The sequence below is a fragment of the Lissotriton helveticus genome, chromosome 11 (genome assembly GCF_964261635.1).
Source record: "Lissotriton helveticus chromosome 11, aLisHel1.1, whole genome shotgun sequence".
Taxonomy (NCBI): domain Eukaryota; kingdom Metazoa; phylum Chordata; class Amphibia; order Caudata; family Salamandridae; genus Lissotriton; species Lissotriton helveticus.
Window position 1 is genome coordinate 775,818,251 of NC_136072.1, and position 19,069 is coordinate 775,837,319.

At 44.5% G+C, this 19,069-nt stretch overlaps 1 pseudogene; it reads left to right on the forward strand.

The window, feature by feature from the left end:
- Nucleotides 1-1,926: 1,926 nt before the first annotated feature.
- LOC144790890 (uncharacterized) overlaps nucleotides 1,927-19,069 on the forward strand; it is a 51,000-nt pseudogene continuing 33,857 nt past the window's right edge.

Here is a 19,069-nt window from a genome sequence, read left to right on the forward strand (position 1 = left end):
CCTCAGAGCCTCTCTGGGCTCAAAGAACAAAATGGCCCCCAGGAGCCTCCTGGCTCGGGAAGAAGATGCCCCCTCTGAGCCTCTCAGGGCTCAACACAAAATGCGCCGTCTCCAGAGCCTCTCCGGGCTCAACACAAATAAATGCCCGGGCCCCCCACAGGGCCTAGAACAATGGTGCCCCCTTCGTTGGAGTCCCCCCTCTGGGGACTCAGAATGCAAGACAAGGTCCCACGAGCCTCTCTGGGCTCGAGCGCTACTGGCCTCTCTCAGGCCCGGGTACTGCAGGGGAGGGGCGGGCACTCACCGGTCTCTCTGCTGCAGGACGGCTCCTCTCGCGCTGCTCCTCTCTGGGCGGCGCTGCAGGGGCCGCGGGCGGCCTCCTCTTCCTCTCCGGGGCCTCGCAGGTCCAGGACTCTTCCTGGGCGGCGGGGCTCCTTTCCTCTCGTCCCGGGGCTCCCCTCTCCACTCGGGGAGCCTCGGGGACCCGGCCGGCAGCTTCTCCCTTCCCGGCTCGGCTACGGAGGCGGGACTTCCGGTCGGCCTTTCCTGGGCCGCGCTGGGATTGGCTGGCCGCCTCACCACTTCCGGGTCGCCGCGGGCAGTGCGGCGGCTCCCTTCTTAGGCAGGCAGGCGGGCTCCCAGGATCCGAGGAGTGGGCTCCCTCGTGAATCCAATAAATCACGGGCAAAACAAAGCGGCCATGAGCGGGGTGGCACCCGCGCCGCCAAAGCAAATATAAAGCGAGGTAGGCACTCGCTAGGCACCGCAATTTCGGGCTGATGCCGGGTGGGCACCGGCTGGCTCTCAAAGCGCTAGCAGCGCTAGCCTCTAAGAAAAGGCGCTCCCAAGCGCCACCGGGCCAAATAAAGCGCTCTCAAGCGCTAGGCAAGGGATTCCAGTGCTCCCCAGCGCTGAAGGTCAGAGAGCAGCGCTCTCAGTGCTGTAGGCACAGCACAAGCTCCAGCAGGGGCTGGAGGCAGGCAGGGGGGGGGCAAGGCTGGGCCAGAGCCAGCACACTGGGTCTCCAGGCAGGGAGACACCCCAAGTGGCGGTCCTCCTGGCCCCAGCAGCAGCAACAGCCCCCTCTGGCAGGATCCAAAAGCAGAACAACATCTGTGGGGACACAGCCCAATTTTTATACACCATTTTCCTTTGTCTGAAGGTGCAGGGTGGGGGCGGAACCAGTTGCAGCTGGTTCTTGAGTACTCTGTTTACCTCAACCACCCTCTCTATTCACTGGCAAGGCTTGGGTCATTAGACACACCACAGGGGGGCGGAGCCAGCATTGTGTGGGGGAAAACCCAGCCCACCCAGGACACAGGTACACTCCTCCCACACATCACTCATGCTAATCTCCCACTCACCACCGGGCAGACCCATCCAGACTTTCTGGAGCCTGGCATGCCAGCCAGCTCCAGCCAATCACACTCCAGCACCCTCACTGCACACGTACAGCCATGTCTAGAAGTAGCACTTCCCTTCTAGACACATACATGCTGCATACACCATCTCGCAGCATTCACTCTCACGAGTTTACACATACTAAACTCGAGCCTGCACTCCCCACGCATCAGGAACTACCAGGGACACACACATTCCCCATGCATTCCTATGGGAGGGCAGGCCAGCCATACTACACGCACGCACTTTCACTCTGGGACCCAGGGAAAAGTGCGCAGAGACCCAAAAATCACTGACACAGGGTCACAAATAACAGCAAAAAGTTTAGGGGTGAACCTGCCCTGCGGGCCAAGTCCAACAAAATGTATACATGAAAAATATAAATTATACATATTTTATTGTAAATTAAAATAATGGTTATTAAATTGAATTGTTTCACATTAACTCATCAAATCAAATGTTCATTGAATAATTGATTAATAAATACATATTCATTTACTTTATTTGTGGCGTGTCTTGGCTAACATGGGTGTCCTGGCAAACCTGCTTCAGCTCCTGGTAAAAATCAATACAAAGAACTCTGCCCAAGTTCGCTGTGGCAGTAAGGAAGAATTAACACTACACATCTCCATCGAAAGTGGCTGCATCAAGGGTGCGTTTTAGCTCCGACGTTATTTACCTTTTTTTATGTTTGAAAAGCTTTATTAAGAATAATGATGATAACAATTGACACCAGCAAATGAGAATATAAAGGATAAAAGTCAGATGAAATCATATGTTGCTAATGTCAACTAAGAACGAAAAGCATTTATACAAATTTTCAAAGGAAAGGGAAGGGGGAAGAGGGAAGGGAAGGGAATAGGAAATAATATACCTAGCAAAGTCATACTATAAAGAATAACGGCAAAGAAAAAGGATAATACAAGAAATAAGCAAAAAGGACTACATAATATATGCAACACATTATAAAAGAAAAAAAATGTAAAATAGTATTCAAATATGAAAGAAGGAGGGAGTAAAATCATTCAAGGGGGTTTAAAATTCTCGGAGTTGATAGGAACCATTGGTTTTTTAGCTAGATGATCTAAGTAAGTGGTAAGAGGTAGCCAATATAGTTCAACATTACGGGGTGGGTTACAGGAGGAAGCAAAGGAAACATCAAGTCTGTGAAAATGACATAAAGAGTTCCACCAATGATGTATGGAGACATTTGTAAGGGATTTCCAGTTAGAGGAAATATGTTGAAATGCGAGTGCAAGCATAAGATCAAAAAGACCCTGTGAATGTGGAGGAAGACTTAGAGAATCTGAGAGACTACCTAGAAAAAGAAGAGGGAGTGAGTATGGAATAGAGAGTGAGAAATCATGAGAAATGCAAGACCAAGCTTGTTTCCAAAAAGCAGAAACTGTAGGACAGAAAAAGAACATATGTAAAAGATCAGCATTAGGAGGTTTACAAGTCCAACAGTGAGAATCAGAGGAGGCTATAAAACGAGAAAGAGGAGAGAGATAAAGTCTATGATATAGAAAAAACTGAGATTGAGTGAGAGATGCCGAACGGGAAATTTTCAAAATCTTGGACCAGAGTTGATCCCAAAGGGTAATGGGCCAAGTGCATCCCAGATCTGTTGCCCAGGAAATTTCCAGTTTGGATTTGGTACGGTCTGGATTAGGAGAAGAAAAGTATTTATAGATAAGAGACGCTCTAGGAAGAGTAGAGAGTAGTACAAGAAGATGAGGAGGGGTAGTGAGAGAAGAGGGAGAAGGAAGAGAATAAAAGCGATCAAGAATGATTTCCATAAGAAGAGTATATTTCTGAAGAAAAGAGCGAGGACAATGAAACTGAAGTTGAAAATGGGGACAGGAACAAGGCTCTACCCCATCGAAGAGTTGACGGATCCATATGATACCCTTGAGTCTCCATGAAGTCCAACAAATGGTCCTATTGTGGAAAAGAATAAGTGAGTTATACCAGATGGGTAAATGTAGAAAAGATTCACGCGAAATATCCGGTGTGGAGAATAAAAGTTTAAGAAGAGAGGAGGTATGCTTAAATAAGGGAAGCGAATCATAGGGAGATTTAGAGGAGAAACAAAGTATTTCTTCAAAATAGAAGGGCGATAAAAAGGATTGTTCAATGCTAAGCCAGAGAGGAGAAAAGGGGGATGATTCCAAGGAAAGCCAACATGAAGCTTGTCGGAAAGAAAAGGATTTGTGATATAAGCGAAAATCTGGTAAGTTAACACCACCATTCGATTTAGATCTACGGAGAGATAAAAGTGAAATTCTAGATTTTTTTATTTTTCCAGAGAAATTGTGAGATAGAAGAATCGATGCGTTTGAAATATAGGGCAGGAATGTGAACAGGCAACAATGAAAGGGTGCAAATAAGAATAGGAGCGATCATCATTTTGATGGAATCGAGCCGACCCCACCAGGAAAGAAAAAGAGGATTCCAAGAAGAAAATAACCGATTAATGCGAGAGAGAACAGCAGACATATTTAACTTAACAGAGGAGAGAATAGAATTGGAGAACCAGATACCAAGATACTTAATATTGGTGCTATTCCAGGCAAAACCAGTGGAAGAAAAGAGATGAGGGAGACAAAACTTAGTCAAAGGGAGAATTTCTGTTTGATCTGAATTAATTTTATAACCAGAAACAAGGGAAAAAGCTTCAAATTCAGATAATAAAGGAGAGATAGAGGATTCTGGATCTGAAATGAACAAGAGGATGTCATCGGCATACGCAGAAAGTTTTAATTGGTGATCACCATAGGGAAAACCAGAAATGCAAGTGTTCTGCCGAATGGAGGACAAAAAAGGTTCAACGGCTAAAGCAAAAAGAAGTGGAGAAAGAGGGAACCCCTGACGAACTCCCCTTTGAAGAGTAAAAGAAGAAGAGAGTTGACCATTCACTAGAACAGAAGCCTTGGGTGAAGAATATAATAAAGAAATAAGAGAAATAAAATTGGATCCGAAGCCATGCCACTTAAGAGAAGCAAATAAAAAGGACCAATCTACTCTGTCAAAAGCCTTTTCAGCGTCAACAGAAATTGCAGCTAAAGGTATGGAAAGAGAGGAGGCTTTATTTAAAACGTTCAGAAAAAGACAAGAATTATCAGAAGTGAGTCTCCCTTTAACGAAACCACATTGTTCCTTTCCAATAAGATGGGGCATAAAGGAATCCAAACGCAAAGCAAGCAATTTGGCAAAAGCTTATAATCAACATTGACTAGTGAAATAGGACGATAGTTTTTACAAAATTTAGGGTCACGACCTTCCTTCGGAATGAGACAAATAGTGGCATCTTGAAAGGTACCTGCAGCAGTACCAGAGGAAAAAAAGGATTGAAAAAGTAATAAATGCTTGGGCAATAAGAGGGCAGAAAAATGCAAATAAAACTCCACAGGGAAGCCATCAGGACCCGGAGTTTTACCCTTAGTAAGGGTAGACAGAGCCGTAAAGAGTTCATGAAGGGAGTGATCAAGATCAAGGGTTGAAAAATGAAGGTGAGAAGTAGATGGCTTAGGTAACTTATCAAAGTAAGAGTGAATCATAGAAGGAGTAGGAGGGGATTCTGGGGTGTAAAGTTGTTGATAGAAGAGTTGAAATTGTTCAAGAATATGTTGGTCTGTGTGAAGAAGAACATTATCAGAGGAAAATATGGATTCCATGGAAGTACGTTCCTTACGAGATTTAAGGTAATTCGCTAAAAGTTTCCCAGATTTGTTACGGCCTCCATAATAGCGCGCACTACTACGAAGAAGAATGGATGAAGCATTATCCGTGGTAAACTTGTTGAAAGAGTTCTTTGCACGCAAAAGTTCTGGGGACATACATTTATCAGAAGAGGTATAAAATCGATGTTCTAACTTTTTAATATATGCAAGAGAAGACTTACGTTTTTGAAGAAATTGTTTCTTCTTCTTAGAGACAAAATCAATAATAAATCCTCTTGCAGTAGCCTTAATGGAGTCCCAAAGAATATAAGGAGGAATGTCGGGAGTAGAGTTAGTTTGAAAGAAGTCAGTAGTAAAAGTACGAAATGAAGAAGAGAAAACAGGATCAGTGAGAAGAGCAGAATGAAAAGCGCCAACGAGAGGGTTTGGGACGAGGAGGAAGTAAATCAATATCAGTTATAATGGGAGCATGATCCGAGATAACAATAGGTTCAATAGAGGAAGATAAAAGATTTTGAGTGAGAGACTGAGAGAGAAAAATATAGTCTAATCTTTATTTTATTTATTTATTTATTTATTTTTAAAATTTCTAAAGCGCACAAATACCTTACGGTGTCTCGGCGCTGGAGTTCGCAGATTACAGGGGTTCCACTGACATCTTACTGATTAAAGAGCCAAGTCTTGAGATGTTTTCGAAATGAAAGTAGTGAAGAATGATGTTTGACATGGGAAGGGACTTGATTCCATAATTTTGAGGCAGCCACTACAAAACGTTTATCTCCCCATGTAACCTTTTTTGTGCATGGAATTTGGAGCTGTTGGGCCGAAGATGAACGTAGTGTTCGACTGGGTTTATAGACTTTGATTGCTCTTTTGAAGAATTCAGGTCCATTGTTGTTCAAGGCCTTGTGAATAATGCACATGGCCTTAAACTTTATCCGGCTTCTTATTGGTAGCCAGTGAAGCTCGCGAATTATGGGAGAAATAGATGCGTACTTAGGTATACCCATAAGAATCCTTGCAGCAGCATTTTGAACAAGCTGTAATTTGCTCAAAACTTGCTCCTGTGCGTTAAGCAGTAGACCATTGCAGTAATCCACCTTAGATAACACCAAGGAGGACATTAAGGTTTTACCTGCAGTTGGGGGAAGAAAAGGGAGCAGTTTCTTCACCATTCTTAGGGTAAAGAAAGAGGCTGAAACCACAGCGTTGGCATGGCTAAGGAACGTAAGCTTGTTATCGAAAAGCACGCCCAAGTTTTTCACCTTGGCTACTGGTAGTGGAGGGCTTCCCAGTTCCGAAGGCCACCAGACCGGGGACCAAGACGGGGTTAGTTCACCAAAAACCATCACCTCCAATTTGTCAGACTTTAACTTTAAGCAATTCCGGTTCATCTATGTACTGATGGCCTTCATGCCCTCCTGAAAATTCGCTGCCACTGCTTCTCCATTTTTGTGTATCCCCAGGACCAGCTGTGTGTCATCGGCATACGATGTTAGACCTATAGCGAATGACTTAATTACCCTCGCCAAGTCCGACACATAGATGTTAAAAAGTGTCGGACTCAGCGAGGAGCCCTGGGGAACACCACAAGGGAGAGTGAAGTCAGGAGAACAATAACACCCCATCTTCACGGACTGTACTCTATTGGCCAGGAAAGATGCCAGCATTGCTCTGGCCCTACCCTGGATGCCAATGGCAGCGACACGGTCGATCAAGATGGTGTGATCGACCGTGTCGAAAGCCGCAGATAGATCCAGGAGGATCAAGATAGCTGCGCCACCCCTGTCCATGATTATCCTGACCTCCTCAGCAGCTTTTATCAGAGCAGTCTCCGTCCCATGGCCCTTCCTGAAACCAAACTGCGAGTTGTCAAGTAGATCATTCTGATCAATGAAAGTCGACAACTGTTGGTTCATTACCTTTTCAATTATTTTTGAAGGATAAGGGAGAGAGGCAATAGGACGGTAGTTTTTGGGCTCTAAGGGATTTAATGTGTTTTTTTTTAAAAGAGGTATTACAATTGCCTTTTTCCAGATAAGGGGATAAACACCTGTCTGAAATATGGTATGACAGATGTTGCTAAGTACTGGGGCTATTAGGTTGGACACTGATTTAAGGATAGGTGGAGGACATGGGTCCAGTGATGATCCTGATTTAACAATATTTATAAGCTCCACCATAGACAATGGTGGAGAAAAAACCTCAAAGTTTGGTTTTGGTGACAAAGGGGGAATCTCCGGGGTGGCGGAGTCAATAGTCGTTGTTTTAGTAAAATTGTCAAAAATATCAATAACCTTAGCCTGAAAGAAGTCCGCTACCTGGTTGCAGAATATTTGGGATGGTTCAATTGGGGGGGGGGGGGCAGGAGGATTAGCTGACTCTTTTACCACCTGATACAGCTGTTTGTTCGAGTTGAGAGCACGTTCTATTTGTGTGCTATAGAAAGCGCGTTTTTCAGCAGTGATCAACTTTCTGTAGCTAAGCAAGGCATTCTTATAAGTATCTCTATCGAAGTTGTCATAATTCCTACGCCAACACCGCTCCAAGTTTCTGCAGCGTTATCTTTCGAGCCTTAGTGACTCCGAAAACCAAGCTGCAGAAGGTTTGGTGCGATTTGGCTGCACTTTTTTATTTGGTGCTAAGTGGTCAAGTGCCTTATATGGCCAACATTCGTAATTATGGGATGCTTCGTGAGAATCAGATATATCTTCAGGTATTGTAGATTCCAGGAAATTGTGTAAAGCAGTGACATCAATATTTTTCCAATTGCGACATATGATCGGAGGGCATGTACTAATAGAGGGGTTCTTATGATTCTTAACTAAAATTGTAAATTTGACAGCTAAGTGATCCGTCCAAATGAGTGGGAGCACTGTAGAGTATGTGATATGGGCGTTGTTAGTGAATAAGCCATCTAAGATGTGTCCTGCTTGATGAGTAGCTACGTTAACCTGCTGTTCTAAGCCAGCGGCCAAAAAGTCAGAGATCTAAGTGTGCGAGTCCTTATCGTTATAGTTCTCTAAATGGAAGTTAAAATCTCCCAGTATGGTGTAGTCCTGATTAGCAGCTACTGGTTCTAATAAGTGATTAAGAGATTTCAAGAAGGATGTGCGTAAAGTAGGTGGTCGATAAAGGAGAGTTCCTTTAAAAGTTTGTGTAGGGGAGAGAAAAATCGTAAAGGCAAGGGCTTCCGCAAAATTGTAGTCAAGAGGTTCAGTTTTTATGGCTAACTTAGCTCGATGTATAATAGCTAGCCCCCCCCCTCTTTTCCCTGAAGATCTGTCTAGTCTTGTTACCTGATAGCCATCTGGAGTGGCGATATTAAAACCCGGGCCTGTGGTAAATAAATAATTAATTACCGGTTCTCTTTTTCAGGATACTCATATAAACAGATAGCTCAATAAATAAGAGTCAAGATTCGAGGTAGCTGGAGTCTACAGGCTTTAATCAGACATAAAGGACAGGAACAGGACAGCCTGCATGGGAATGGGATGGCAGCTGCCGGGGGTAGGATCTGGGAATTGGCTAGCTTTTAATAACAGTGCACAATATTTATAGTTAAACAAATACATTACATTCAATACAGGGGGCGTAGCAGTAGGCGTGGTTTGTAGCAGTCGCGAAAGATAAGGGCAAAATGATGTAACAAGAAGGCGTGTACAGGGCGTATACATAGACATGTGATGTAAACGTAACAGAATATGTCATAAAAAGGGGCGGAAACATGGAGGGGGCTACCTGAGCAGCTGGGACCTCTAACCTAGTGGTGCGCGTAAACTGGCAATGACGTGTTACCAGGGAGAACTGGGGGCTATGACTTCTGCACTAGAAGAGGAGACGAAAGTCTGGAGGGTCAGAGCGACATGTACCTAGGCATATCTAGTATCTGGTGTTTATAGTACATGTTGATAGAATCCAAAAGTTATCAGGGCAAAGGCTAACAGACACTAAGACTGGTGCATGCATAATTCTATATGTAGTGCGTGTGCGAGGAATATTCTATGAATATTAATACAGTATTTCTCTTACATGGAGACATAAAGGCTAGACCATGACGGAAACTATTGATGTGATTCAGTAGCTTAGGAATGCAGAGAAGGAGGGCTGGACTGATAACTAGAAACATAACATACTCTTGGCAGACTGGGAGGCAGAGCCAGGCCGGGCCGGGCACTGCGAGGCATGAAGTAAGTGAAGGGTCAGGGTCAGGGATACAGGTGGGGGCTGTATCGCTCCTCGGAGAGGGTTCAGGAGACAGGAACTGATTCTGAGTCCGGGCCCTTTTGAGGCCTAGAAACGGGGACAATTCAATGAATTAACGTGCACACTGTAAAACGTGGCAACGTAGGTTTACATAGGCCTAATATTCGTTGTTTTCACGAGGACTGGAAACTGGCATACTAGAGATGGACACAACTGTAATTGCGTCTTTAATCGATCAGAAAGGGGATACATGCATATCGATCATGCACATATGACATAACATGGGGAACACGTAGGCACATATGACATGGTAAAATTTACTTTTCCACATTCCCTCCTTGTGCCCTACGTTTCCATCAGGAAACATCTATATTCATGATACCATCTATCATTTCATATAGCATCATTTGCTCGTCTCGAATTGTCTTGGAACGGGATTTAGGACTAGGAATACAAGAGGTAGCGCACATGCCGCAAATCGCAGGGCCACATTGTATACAGAGGCAGCAACTGAATATGATCATTACTGCAATACCTAGGAATGACAATACTTTCCATCCCCAGGCAGATATAATACTCCAGAGCCAACTGGACCATGTCCAGGTGCCTGGATTCTGGTGTAACTGATGGGCAATTCTGTGAAGTCTGGTTATAGCTGAATAAACAGACGGCGCGTTATTAGGAATGAAAATGCAGCAACTAGATCCGATGACTCTACATGCTCCTCCTCTATCGGCCAGTATGACGTCAAGAACGAGACGATTTTGGAGCACGACAAATCTCATAGCAGATTGCTCTTCGGTTAAGTTACCTAGAGCAGAAGTAGTCTCATTCACTACTGCTTCGAGGGTTCTGGTTAACCTACGTATTAACTTACTATTCTGGACAGGGCCTATAAAGAAGAAGAAACCTTTATTGAAGTCTTGATACTGTTCTAGAGTAGTTTCAGTTTGATCGACAATCAGGGACTCAATCTCCCTTCTATGTCTGACGTGTACTAGATGTGTGTTTCTATGATAATCAGATGGGGCTAGAAAAACTGGTGGCAGTAGGAAGGCAATGTAACATGTTCCATCCCAATCGAGGGGCAGACGAATATATGCGGTCTGACCACAAACAAAATAAGAATGACGTGAGGCTTTGAAAATAGATTTCCCACTGTCTCTATACTCGACAGTAATAGTACAATCACTATGTCCTACATGTGCGGAACCATTCTTTCTGACACATAATTCGCCTTTGACTGGTAGTACTGAAATAGCAGGTAAATCTGGAGTAGTATCAGACTGAACATTCAGGACCATAAAATTCGAAGAATAATTACCCAAATCATATACTTCATTTTCTAGATCTAACCCTGTTCTATGGGAGAGACCTTGCTTGTCTGGGAAACATGTTCTATTCAGGAGGGGCATATCATTGGAGGATGACGTTAACGTGGACCATGCTCCACACGAACCATTATGTGAAAACGGATAAGGAAAGAGTGGCAGAACTCCCTTCGGTGTCTGGAAAGGGGGGAGTCGACCACACACCCAACAATTAGTGGCATTGCTGGTCTGGTGTGAATAGTGTAACATTCGGATGAATGTATTATTACGCATAGCAAGACGATAGGATAGCTCGTGAGGAGGCAGATCACTAAATGTGTGCTCTACTGTAGCATTAGCAAACTTATTTATATGAGAAATTGGAAAACATAAATGTAATGCATAACTTGTGCAGGTAACCATTAAACTTAGAAACAATAAGAAACTTAAAATGACGATACATCGTATAGAGTTTTGACTAACTCTCTCACTATGGGGGTCTATCTCATACATGTCAGGGACCTGTCTAACCGTTTCACCCGAGAGGGACTTAGACAATTAAACTGGCTGACTTATTTTGCTAGACCGGAGTTTCTTTTTATACTCCTGTTGCGGAGTTTCCTCTAACAGGGAAGGCTTGAGTTCAGAGTCTGTTTTTAGGCAGTCCTTAGAAATGGAACAGTCCTTTGCAAAAGATTTTTCACGAAGTCCATGGAATTTCTTGATATGGGACAGATGGACCCATCCTTTTCTTCCTTCTAGCTTGGCCGCCGTCCTCGTGGTTAACAAGACTAGACGTGGCTCCTTCCAACGGGGCTCCAGCGGACTTGAACGATCAAAGTTCCTGACCAATACGAGGTCGCCTGGAATGACCTCATGCGGTTTCACCTCGGTGTTGTCTGGAAATGCGGCGGCAACCTGTGAACGACAAGAGTGTAGGGCAGACATCAAGGAAGCTAGGTAATCTGTCAGCATATTACTGGAAACATCTGTAATACTGCGGGGTCTAGGTGTACCCCACATGTTTGGGGGGCGGCCGAATACGACCTCATAAGGGGACAGACCTGATCTGGAATGTGCAACCATTCGCATATAAAATAATGCAACTGGCAGGGCAACTAGCCAGTCTACACCTTTCTCTTTACAAACTTTTGCAATGCGGATTTTCAGGGTCTGATTATGTCTCTCTACGAGACCGGCTGCTTCAGGATGGCGCACACAATGGAACTTCCACTGGTACCCTAACAGAAGGGAAACATGTTTCATTAACTCGGATGAGAATGGCTGGCCGTTATCTGAATACACGACCCTAGGGAGTCCATAACGGGGAAAGAATTCACGAACCAACTGCCTGGCAGTGGTCGCAGCGGTGTAATCTGGAACTGGATATGCTTCTGTCCACCTGGACAAAGCGCATACAACTACGAGGACATACTTGAAACCTCGACATCGCTCCATCTGAATATAATCCATCTGGAGGACTTCAAAAGGGTGGTCAGGAGGTTGGAATCCACCTTGTTCCACCGGGACACTTTTACCTGGATTGAACTGGCAACATATCATACAGGTACGGACTTTCTGCTTGGCTGCAGCTCGTAGGTGCTTGTTGAACCAAACGTTCTGTATACTGTCTAACATGGCTTTTTCTCCTAGATGTGCTGGACTATGTGCGGTGTTAATAATGACTTGAACCATAGAGTCGGGGAGAAACCATGTGGCTTTTCCCTTCGTCACCCATCCTTGATCTGTCTGGACCCCTCCTTGTTCGGACCATTTCTTGATTTCTTCGGGAGTAGCATGTAACTGTATGTCTATGACATCTTGTGTAGGGTCCTTAACTGTCATACAAGTAGTCGGATCTAGAGTGAGTGTCCGTGTCGTGTTAACTGGAATGTCTGGGGTCTGAGCTGTAAGCTTGGCTGTTCGATCTGCTAGATCGTTACCTTGGGAAATGATGTCAGTAACTTTCGTATGTGCCTTGCACTTCATGATAGCGATAGCTGTCGGTAAATGTATTGCATCTAACAGAGCTTGAATGAGGAGACCATGCTGAATCTTGGTTCCATGAGAAGTCATGAAACCTCTCTCCTGCCAGAGTACTCCGAAGTCGTGTACAACTCCGAATGCGTAACGTGAATCTGTATATATGTTTACTTTCAGGTCCTTGGCACGTATGCAGGCTTGGGTCAAAGCAACTAGCTCTGCTGCTTGAGCAGACAGGGTGTCAATACGGTGTGTTTCAATAACTTCGGTGTCAGTAGTCACTGCATACGCGGCTACTAGTTCTCCTGTACTACTTCCCATACATGAACCATCCACATAAAGTGTAAGGTCGGGATTAGGTAATGCAATGTCTGTCAGGTCTTGTCTTGGCTTAGTCATAGTGTTAATGACTTCCACACAGTTATGTGTGGCAGGATTTGAAGTAACTGACGGTAACAGTGTAGCAGGATTTAGAATGTTGCAGCGTCTGATTTCTATGTGTGGCTGGAACAGTGTCAGTTCATAACCTGTTAAACGTGCAATTGTCAAGTGCTGAGTCTGTGTTCGGTTTAAAAGAACTTCCACGGAATGTGGAACTTGTACTGTCAGGGAGTGTCCTAATACTATGGAATCACTTTGTCTGATAGCTAGAGCTGTAGCTGCAACTGACTTGAGGCACGCAGGCAAAGCCTGGGCTACTGGATCTAATGTGCTCGAAAAATAAGCACAAGGCTTGTACTGTCCTGCTTGATCTTGTGTGAGAACAGATAATGCAGTACCATCACGTTCTGTGACAAAAAGTGTAAAAGGCTTACTGTAGTTCGGTGTAGCTAGAACAGGTGGTTGGCATAAGGCTTTCTTTAATTCATTAAAAACAAGTGTATGTTCAGATGTCCAAGGGAGGACAGTCGATACGGCTGCCTCCTGTGTCGTTAACTGTATCAGTGGCTTAGCTAGAAATGCATACTGAGGAATCCATTGTCTGCAGTAAGAAGTGAGGCCAATAAAAGCACGTACCTCCTTCTGTGTCTTGGGCTGTGGAAGACTCGCTATTAACTGGATACGATCTGGTGTCAACTGCCTACCCCACTTGGACAGTAAGTGGCCTAAGTAGATCACTTGCTGTACACAGAATTGTAATTTGGAAGGGGACACCTTGTGCCCCTGCTCGGCCAGAAAATACAGGACCGTAAGTGACGCATGCTCGCAGTCACGTTCAGAACGGGCTGTGATCAATAGATCATCGACATACTGGAGCAGGGCAGTGTCAGTTGGCATGTGAATATTGTCTAGCTGTCTTTTAAGTGCTTGACTGTAAATACTAGGACTTTCTGTGAAACCTTGAGGAGCTCGTGTGAATTTATAGCTCCTTCCATTTAAACAGAATCCGAAAAGGTACTGGCTGTCTGGATGAATGGGGACACTGAAAAATGCATTCTTGAGGTCGATGACAGTGAAAAACGTAGCTTCAGAATCAATAGCTGTCAATAGGGATGAAATGTCTGGGACTACTGGGTACTGGGGTATGATACATTTATTAAGTTCTCGAAGGTCAATCACTAATCGATATACTGGAGGTGCATTTGGATCAGTACGTTTCATGACTGGAATGATAGGAGAATTACATACATTGGAGTCAGTTTCTACAACCACTCCTTGAGCAATGAGTTCATTAATAATTTTGGATAAGGCTGCTACAGCCTCAGGTGGCAATCTATATTGTCTGATTCGTGGCAAGACTATACCTTGCTTGAGAGTCACACGATGGGGTGTGATTTGCATAAAACCTACATCAGTTGGACCTTGCGCCCATAAATGCTGCGGTACATTGGATAATCTTGGATCAAAATCGCGTAATACATAGTGACCTTTAAAGTCACGCAAAAACAATCGGACGCCTTCTGGGGAACAGCATATCACTGCACCTAATTCTTTCAATGTTTTAATGCCTAACAAATTTTCTGGACATGACTTCGTAAGTAACAAATCAGTAGTTCGGGACAATGGACCAACTTCTAGGGAAACTGGTTTTGAAATCTCGTTAACAATAGGCTTTCCTGAAAATCCAAGGGAAACATTTCTAGAGCCTGAGAGCGGAGCCCCTGGAACCTCGTCATGACTGATAGTAGTCCTACTTGCCCCTGTATCAATCAAAAACTTTCTGTCTTTCCCTAATACTTGACTGTGCACTTAGGGACCTTCTTGATCTACAGGTATCTCGATGAGAGGCAAGCCTACCTCCCTCTCTTGGCTGTTTCATGAATACTGTTGATACTCTGGATACTCTGTCTGGGCATACTGGTACATCTGCTGTGTAACATGCTGTGTTGCAGCGATAGGCTGCGGTGCTGGAACTGTCTGTTGTGCATTCTGTGGTGACTGAGAAGTCTGTGAAACTTGTTCTTGTCTAGGCGGACGTGGTCTTTCTTTAGTCTTACCAGTAGCTATGTTGTGTTTCAGAACTGCACACTCGTTTATAAAATGACCTGGCTGTTTACAATAATTGCATGTCCCTTTAACGGGAGCTGCAGGATGACTGGCTTGATTCGGACCCCTCTTCTGACTGTCTTGTGGAACAGATTGTGCAACTAATACTTTCATTTTCGTGTCTTTCATACGTCTCTTTTCGTGTTCTTGCTCTTCCCTGATTCTATTCTGGTGATACTGGAGCATCTGAAGCATTTGTGACGGGGTACTAGCTTGCCAGGTACTTTCGACTTTCAAAACTCGATTTTTAACTTGTGGACTTGAATTCTCGACTAGTTTAGTAACAAAAAGATGAGGGTATGACTCGCTACCTGTCCTCAAACCACTGTTAATAATAAAACATTTTTCAAATCTAGAATAGAAATCACTAGTATCTTTATCCTGTTTCTGTTTACATGCTGAGATTGCATCCCAATCTTCCTTTTTCGTGGATAATAACCTTGGCAAAACTTGTATCAATAACTCGGGCAATTCTTTACATTTGTCCCCAAGACCGGTACCTGGTACTCGTATTTTATCTTCAGCTTCTAGAGCTGTCCAATCAATCTTTTTCTCTCCCACCTCCCATTCTTTTTCCTTGAGTTTTTCATATACCCCTGCGGGCAACAGGACCTTTAGCATTTTAATGACATCTGGATACGTGTATTCTCCCATACGGAGCATGTCTTTTAATTCTCGATGGAACCCTGCTGGATCTTTGTCGTGACAGGGAATTAACTTTTTCATCTCTAAGAGTTCCATCTTTGTGATAGGGGTGTAAACAAATAGTCGTTGCATTTCACCACCCGCTGTCCTAACTGGGTGTACTTCTCGTAACGGATGCTGTCTATCTATGTAGAATGATTTACTTTCTGGGGGTGAGACGTGAACAAAATGCGGGTTCAGGAACGTTCCATATTTGTGGCGCTGTTCTAGAATGACACTAATTAAATCGGTACCTAAACCTTTCCATCTATACTGGAGCAACTCGTTCAGAACATCATGTAACGGACCTGGATCAGAATGTTGTCCCTCATACAGTGTAATGAGGTGCTGGATCATATACATATACATACCCACCAGTCGCTGCTCGGCTGGGGGCAGTTTCAGAAACATTTGTGCCACTATTTCGTCTGGAAAAGTGGTAGAATCAGTAGTCCATCGGACTGCTGATCGGGCTAGTTCTTGTTCATGCATAGTACTAAGTTCACTATAACCGATTCGTGATTTCAGAATGTGATCGGTAACTTGAAATACTTGTTCAAGAGAGCCTTGTTCTGGTGTTGGAGGAGGAAAAACTTTCTTGTGTTCTAGGCGTGAATGTCGGTCGGGAAGTCTAGATTTACCTACATACGCTATTCTGGTAGGATTCTCGTCGTCTACCTCTTCAGTATCATAGTCGTCTTCTTTCTCGCTTACTTGTGCTGCTTTGCGTTTCTCGTGCAACCTTATTATTTCCTTACGAATTTTCTTGTACATACTCTCTATACAACTTAATGTCCTGTGTCTTCCCTCGGCTATATTATCACTCCACTTTGTCAGGACTCTCATTTCGGTCGGATCTTTAGTCGGATAATCTTGTTCCCTTATTAAACAATTAATTAGAAACTTTAATAGCATGAGCTGAGTCTCAGCTTTCCTTAGAGACATGATTTCGCCAATACTTTCTGGATCCTCTCCTGTACGGATGAAACGATATATTCTGTCTAGATCTTCTTTCATATTCGGTAGGGTGTCCAAATACTCGGTCACCCGTCTTACGCGCAATGAATATATAACCATATTATCATCGCCTGGGACTGGATCATAACGGCATTCGGTAAGAGCTCGCTTGATATCTGCAACGGACTGATGTTTGGGCGTACGCTGTAACGCACGTTCATGTAACTCGACTAACGTTACACGTTTGTGTGGTGGCGGGGTACCAGGAGGACCTCCCCCCGCGGCTCCTAAACTAGAATCGTCGACTGGTACTATTCGTGCTGGGAGAGTGACCGATGTAGCGGGTACTTGTACTGTAGGCTGGACCGGGGGTACCGTAACAGGTGCTGTAACAGGTGCCCCGGTGGCTGGAGGAACAGGAATTACATTATTTACAGGAGCGGGCGGAACAGGATTTGCATATTCTGGGACCGTGTCGTCCAAATAGGACGAGAGAAAAATATCAGCTGCGGTCGGTTTGTGACGTAGCTTAATCGGAACTAATGGCGGCGGGAAATTACATGGTGCTTCCGGGGTTGCTTTCGACAAGCCCTCGGCAAGAAGAGGATACATACCCTTAATAAGGGCATTTCTCTGTCTGTCTGACTGTTCGGCTTTAACTCGTTCACCTACTTCGATTAATTCCCTTTCTTGGGCTCTTTCTGAGGATTCTCTACTTAATTCTGACTTTCTGATTTCTTTTTCGGTTCTTTTATGAGATTCTTTGCGCCATAACTCGATGGCATCTTTCTGGGACTGTCTGGATTTCTTTTTCCATAATGCTTCTTCTACTCGCATGATGCACTGGGCATCCCATGTACCTGATACAGGCCATCTATATTTCTCTTCTAGATCTTTAGTATACTCGACCCATAAGTCTAGATATAATATGGCACTTATGCCATGTTTATGATACATAAAATGACCTGGACTGTCCCTAGGCGGGACAGGAACTGCTTCTTCGAGCAGACCTTTCCTGGTTTTTAACTGACGTAACTTCGAGAACAGAGGCATGACTTAGACTGGAATCTGGACACAAATACAATACACGATAAACACAATAATAACTTGAAAACAAATCATTCATACCACAACATTGAAAACACATGAATTGACATTTAACAGTTTCGGACAGAATATCACCTGGAATACTGAGAACAGAACACATGAATTTCTCGAGAACAGAACAGAACTTACTGGAATGACTAGATGCACTGCTAAAACAGTACGAAACTTACCGGTCTCATAAAGAGACACGTCAGGACCCGCATCCACCTAGGTGGACACTTCGTGTTGGATCTGTGTACCCAAACCCACGGACCAGAGACAAATTAATTGACCCTGTCTAGATACTACCCCAGCAATGGTACTCACCGGGCAGCAAGAACGGAAGGCCTCGGACTGGACTGGACTGCTACGACGACGGACGGACGAACTTCGGACTTCAGTTACAGGTGGGCCTCCGGATACCTCGGACCTTGGACTCTCGGCTTGGGCTCTGGTCGGGACTCGCCGCGTTCCTCCACCGCCTCGTCTGGACGCTGGACCGCAACCTCCGTCTCCTCCGTGGGCCTGAGGGATACTTGAAGCAGAAATATCTGCACGTGGCCGGTATGGTTCCGTCACGGCTGCAGAGGATCAGGGGGCCTGCGTGGCTTCTCCGGCGCGTGGGGAAAGGGCAAGTCCCTATTCGGGCGCCATTATGTGGTAAATAAATAATTAATTACCGGTTCTCTTTTTCAGGATACTCATATAAACAGATAGCTCAATAAATAAGAGTCAAGATTCGAGGTAGCTGGAGTCTACAGGCTTTAATCAGACATAAAGGACAGGAACAGGACAGCCTGCATGGGAATGGGATGGCAGCTGCCGGGGGCAGGATCTGGGAATTGGCTAGCTTTTAATAACAGTGCACAATATTTATAGTTAAACAAATACATTACATTCAATACAGGGGGCGTAGCAGTAGGCGTGGTTTGTAGCAGTCGCGAAAGATAAGGGCAAAATGATGTAACAAGAAGGCGTGTACAGGGCGTATACATAGACATGTGATGTAAACGTAACAGAATATGTCATAAAAAGGGGCGGAAACATGGAGGGGGCTACCTGAGCAGCTGGGACCTCTAACCTAGTGGTGCGCGTAAACTGGCAATGACGTGTTACCAGGGAGAACTGGGGGCTATGACTTCTGCACTAGAAGAGGAGACGAAAGTCTGGAGGGTCAGAGCGACATGTACCTAGGCATATCTAGTATCTGGTGTTTATAGTACATGTTGATAGAATCCAAAAGTTATCAGGGCAAAGGCTAACAGACACTAA